The following is a 6,000-nucleotide window of genomic DNA, read 5'->3' as shown; positions in this document are numbered from 1 at the left end:
TTCTCCCTTCCCCTTCTCCTTCCCCTGGTATGGCTACTCTCATTATTGGTCCTGAAGGGTTTATCTGTCCTGGATTTCCTCTGTTTCCAGCTCTTATATGTACCCATGTACATGCTCTATTGTGAGGTAGAATTGGGATCATGATAGTAGGGTGGGGGGAGGAAGCATTAAAGAACTAGAGGAAAGTTGTATGTTTCATCTGTGCTATACTGCACCCTGACTGGGTCATCTCTTCCCCAAGAACCTTCCACAAGGGGATGTCCAGTTGCCTAAAGATGGGCTTTGGGTCTCCACTCCGTACTCCTCCTCATTCACAATGATATGATTTTTTTGTTCTGGGGTTTTGATACCTGATCCCATTGACCCCTCATGATCACACAGGCTGGTGTGCTTCTTCCATGTGGACTTTGTTGCTTTTCAGCTAAATGGATGCTTTTTTATCTTCAAACCTTCCCACCCCTTACCCCCCCAGGACCAGTGATCACTAGCAGTCCAGGTAACAAAAATTACGCTTCCAAAATCTCTTGATGTTGATCCCACATGTAGAGCAATAGAGATGCCCTGCGTGTGTCACTTAACAACAGAATCCCTTTTTTTTCTTCAAGCCTTTAAGACCCCCGACGCTATATCTTTTGGTAGACTGGCACCATCAGCTTTCTTCAGCACATTTGCTTATTTATCCACTTTGTCTTCAGCGATTGTGTTGGGAAGGTGAGCATCATGGAATGCCAGTTTATTTATTTTGATTTGCTTGTTTGGTTTTGTTTTTTTTGGAGTGCCAGTTTAATAAAATAGTGTTCTTGCACTGAGGGAGTACTTGAGTGGAGGCCCAATGTCCTTCTGCTACCTTAATACTAAACCTATACATGTATGTACATAGATCTATTTCCCCATGGTCATAGATAAATATATTTACATATGTATGTAGACCTCTATAAATGCCCTTTGCCTCCTAGTTCTTTCCTCTATTTCTTTTGACTTTCCTCTTCAGTAATTCCTCTAGGTTACATTGCCCTTGGTCAAGCCCTACCAGGCCTCTTACACCCTCCTCACCATTGATTACGGGTCACTTGTTGTTCCCTTGTCCCTGGGTTTGTTAACACCCACTTCCTTTTCCCTGCCTCCCCCTCTCCCATGTCCCCATAGAACCGTAGATCCTATTGTTTTCTCCTCCAGATTGTTTATCCTGCCTATCTTATCTAGATAGCCCTGAAGAGATAATAATATGCCAGTGAGGGATATCACGTCTCAGAGTGGGGCCAGCCATGTGGTCCTTGTGTAAAGCACATTTGTACATTCATTGCCCTCATCATTCTCAAAACATTTGCTCTCCACCTAAGCCCCTGGTATCAGCTCCTCATTCTTCCCTCTCCTTCATGAACCCTTGATAATGTATAAATTATTATTTTGTCCGACGTCTCCCTTCACCCACTTTTCTGTTGTCCGTTCCCCAGGGAGGAGGTCACATGTAGATCCTTGTAATCAGTTCCCCCTTTCCAACCCACCCTCCCTCCACCCTCCCAATGTGGCCACTCTCACCACTGGTCCTGAAGGGATCATCTGCCCTCAATTCCCTGTGTTTCCAGTTCCTATCTGTGCTTGTTGTTTTGAAAGTGTTTGTCTTAGTTTTTAAAACATTTAAAAAATGTTTTCATCTGTTGTAAATTAGGTGGGGATTGACACTTCAGACCATCAACAGTTTAAGCTGCTAGTCCACCCCCTTTACCATTTAGTTTCCCCTTTCCCCACTCCTTGATTGCTCTTCTCCCTCTTCCTTGTCACTCAAGTTAATACATGTCAGCAGTCTCATCCTTTGCTTTGTCTGCCCTCCCTTGTGCATACCCTCTTGGCAATATCCCAGGCTTGTTCCCCTTGGAATGAAAGTCTTCCTTTTGTTTTGTGTAACAATAGAAAGCAAGTAGAAAGAAGAAAATGTTATAAAATTGATTGTGGTGATGATTGTACAACTCTCCTTAATATAACCGCGCTATTGAATTAATTGTTATGTGAATTATATGCCGACAAACTTTTAAAAAAATCCAACCGAGCTGATTCCAGGAACCCAAGTGGAAGGTGAATTATGAGAGTGACGAGTGCAACGAATGTATAAGGGTGCTTTGCTCATTTGATGTATGCACAGATTGTGATAAGAGCCTTATGAGCCCCAATAAAAAGATTTTTAAAAAATCCATTCATTCCCCTTCATATCAAGCACTATAAACTTAGAGATATTTTTTACTTTCTTACCCCTCTTCTCCTCCACTGAACTCTCTTGGAAAAAGCAAGTAAAGTACCTCCTCGGAATATTTACCTGAGCACCTAAGCCTTGATGGAGAAATGTGTCACAATTTTGTTGTGTGATCTACCATCACTTTAATTTTCTGCTTAGAACATTTACAGCTGCCAACAATTCTGCACTTTCTTGGTTGGCTTTCTCATCTGGCAATTCCTTTGCTACTTTGCACACTAGCTGTCTTACACTTTTTCCCTTCTAACTTCTCCAACACCCTTTCCCTGCCTTCTCAGCAGAAGACCTTGCCTCATATTTCATTGGTAAGGCACCTTGGAAGAAATTCCTGGAAATCTACTTCTTCCTTTTTTTTTTTTAACATTGTATTGAGGGCTCTTACAGCTCTTGTAACAATCCATACATCAATTGCATCAAGCACATTTGTACATATGTTGCCAAGCAATCTGCTTCTTTAAGACACAAAACCAAAAAGGTTTTCATTGTGGATTTGGAGGGTTACAAAGCATATTGTAGTTTTTTTTGTTTTGTTTTGTTTTAAACGTTTTATTAGGGGCTCATACAACTCTTATCACAGTCCATACATATACATACATCAATTGTATAAAGCACATCTGTACATTCTTTGCCCTAATCATTTTCTTTTTTTTTAAAACAATTTATTGGGGCTCATACAATTCTTTTTTTTTTTTAACAATTTATTGGGGCTGATACAATTCTTATCACAGTTCATACATATACATACATCAATTGTATAAAGCACATCTGTACAGTCTTTGTCCTAATCATTTTTTCCTCCTCTTTTCTTTTTTTACATTTTATTAGGGACTCATACAACTCTTATCACAATCCATACATATACATACATCAATTGTATAAAGCACATCCATACATTCCCTGCCCCCATATTGTAGTTTTTCAGTCAACAATTCATATACGCTCTGATTCGATTTAACCCTTGCAACCCCTCAGTGGACCATCACAGATTCAACTTTCTCCCTCCGTTTGCTACTTTTCAATCCTACTTTCCTAACCCTCCCAACTCTGCCCTTCGGTCAACGCTGCCCTTCTGGTCTCCAGGACTGATTAAACTCACACAAAACAAATCTCCTCTCACTGTTTTTCTCAGGGTGCGTGCAAAAGGCTCTTGTTCTTTTTTTACATTTTTTTTCTGAGGAGCATTTCATTAATTTTTCCCCTGCAGTTTTATTGGCATATAATTCACATACCATGCAATTCAATAGTTCAAGCACAATTACATTTAAAAGATTACGCTGTATATGTTACTTTAAGACCTCGTCATTCACTCTACCTAGAGATCACTTCGCCCACTGCTCTGTTTGGCAGCCAGCCTCTGCCTCTCTCTTCAGCGATGGTGAGGTGGGTACCTTTCCCTCCGGAAGAGAAAGCCAGAGTTTGTTGCCTTTTCCAATAACCAAAAAGTTGGAAAGTCAGGGGGCCAAGCTATTGTCATTTGCATCTTCTGCATGAACCCCATCAAAAGAGCCAGGTGTTTCTCTCTATTAATGATCACACCAACCCTTCCCAGGCTAGCACCGCCTGTCACCACACATGTGTTATGGAATAAGGCGCTTCTGTGCGTGGGCGATGCTGTAGGCTAGGCAGTGAGTTGTTCGCTTGGAAAGCTATGAGGTCACTATGTGTGGACATTGTCTGGACGGTAGCATTTTGAGTTGCATACCTGCGTTGTTAGAGTGGCAAGAGATAGAAACACTTGTTTCTCTCTCGGAGGGCCTGACTCTCAGCTTGAATGCTCAGAAGTTCCAGTTTGGTTAATTCACTAAGTTTGGAAGACCTCACTCACAAGAGACTGTTTCCAATCCAAACCCACTGCTAAGTCGATTAGAGTGACACTATAGGACAGAGCAGAACTGCTCCCTGAGGTTTTGGAGGTTGTAAATCTTTATGGGAGCAGACAGCCTCATCTTTCTCCTTCGGAGAAGCTGGTGGATTTGAACTGCTGACCATAGCAATGCATAACTTACTCTACCCCCAGGGCTCCTTCAAGAACCTGGTATATAAGCCATATGGGTGATTTACATATTTTGACATAAAATACATGGTGGCCTAGACAATCCTTTTGAGTGATTACACTGGTTATGGTAACTTCATAAAAAAACTTTTTTTTAATGGTAACTTCTTTGAAAGCTACAATTAGAAAGTTGCTTAGTGAACAAGTAGAATTACCTAATTTTAATGACTGGTTGAATTATATCCATCTCCTTTATAAAAGTGCAAGATATATATTTGTGAAAAATAAAGATATTTATTTGTGGTGGTCCAATATGGACACTTCTTCCTTAAATGTCACTCGAGAAGCACTGATAAATCCTTTTTTGGGGAGGAAATCTATGTAAAGTGTCTCCTACTCCCCTTCCACGAAGACAAAGTACAATTCAATTGCTCAAGTTTCAGCTCCAGCCAAGTTAATATAATTGATTCTGTTTATGTTAGCCTCAGCTATTTTACTATAATTGATTGGGTTAGAGTTTGATTGTGTTACGGCTCCAACCATTTTCCTTTAAGTGATTAAGCTGCGGGAACTTTAGATATGTTGATGGAATTATGCCTTTCTGAAGTTACATCAGGTCACTGGCTACTTCTAACTGACAAATGCCCCATCTCCTCTGTTCATTACACTTTGACGTCTCTTAATTCCACTTGTAGGGAGCCCTGGTGATGCAGTGATTAAGCGCTTGGCTGTTAATGGAAAGGTGGAGTTCAAACTCACCAGCCACTTTGCCGGGGGAGAAAGATGTGGCTGTCTGCTTTCATACAGATTTATATCCTTGGAAACTCTATGGGGCAGTTCTAGTATGTTCTAAAAGTTCCAAATGACAGTGGGTAATTTCATTTGTTGGGCACAATCTTTTAGAGATATTTTCTTATGGTCACTGTTTTGTGACCCTGTAACCTACCAAACTGCAAAGGTTTCCTCCTGGGACTGTCTACCTTTTGACTCTTCTTTGCCAATACTCCTGCACATACACCCATCCAAGTGATCATCTTAAAGTTGCTTCCATCATCTCATGTTTTTGTTCAGAAGTGTTCAATTATTTAGAGTATTAAAATAGTGAAATTTTGAATATTCTAAAAATTTTGAAAATTTAGAATACTGAAATAGCAACATCTCTAATGGTCTATACTTGTGAGGGCAATTCCAAAAATTTGTAGAAAAAAAATTTGTAATCTTTTCATTCCAGGTTTCTATGGACTTTTTGAAGCCCCCTTATATGTTCACACATAATTTCTCATTTAATTTTGTATTAGATAGAGCTTAAATTCTGAGCACCCAGTTTGCAGTAGGTTATGGGTGACAGTGAAAGCAGAGTCCTTGCTAAGTAAGTGTCCATTAATTCCTTTTGAGCCATCTTGCCCTCAGGCAGAATGCCTTGGAAAGTGGATTACCTCCACCTCTTTCTGGCCAGCCCAGGGAGGGGCAGTCTCATTTTAGGGGCTTGTCTGGGTGGGTCCTTGATGAATATCCTTGTACTGGTCCTGCGCTGATCGCCCAGGATGGGAGTTCCCGGAACAATCTTGTATGTGATTCTAACGAGTGTATGGTACCTGGCCCCCTGTTCCCGCTTCTGTAGCCTCACCTGGAACTAAGATGTGTTGATCTGCTGCAAGCACGCTTTTGGTATAGTTTCCTTTGCACCTCCCCCCACCCTATGCCCCTTTTAAAGCTCAGTATCTCAGCAAGCACTTGGATGCCATTATGAGCTCTGAGG

General features: G+C 41.0%; 1 non-coding gene across 1 annotated transcript; it reads right to left on the bottom strand.

Moving 5' to 3' along the window:
- Positions 1-461: 461 nt before the first annotated feature.
- Positions 462-595, bottom strand: LOC142452255 (U11 spliceosomal RNA). The gene has a single exon (XR_012785278.1). It is a non-coding gene; the product is annotated as a U11 spliceosomal RNA (small nuclear RNA).
- Between the last annotated feature and the right edge of the window lie 5,405 nt (positions 596-6,000).

The sequence above is a fragment of the Tenrec ecaudatus genome, chromosome 6 (assembly GCF_050624435.1).
Source record: "Tenrec ecaudatus isolate mTenEca1 chromosome 6, mTenEca1.hap1, whole genome shotgun sequence".
NCBI classification, from domain to species: domain Eukaryota; kingdom Metazoa; phylum Chordata; class Mammalia; order Afrosoricida; family Tenrecidae; genus Tenrec; species Tenrec ecaudatus.
This window is presented reverse-complemented; position numbering and strand designations above follow the sequence as displayed.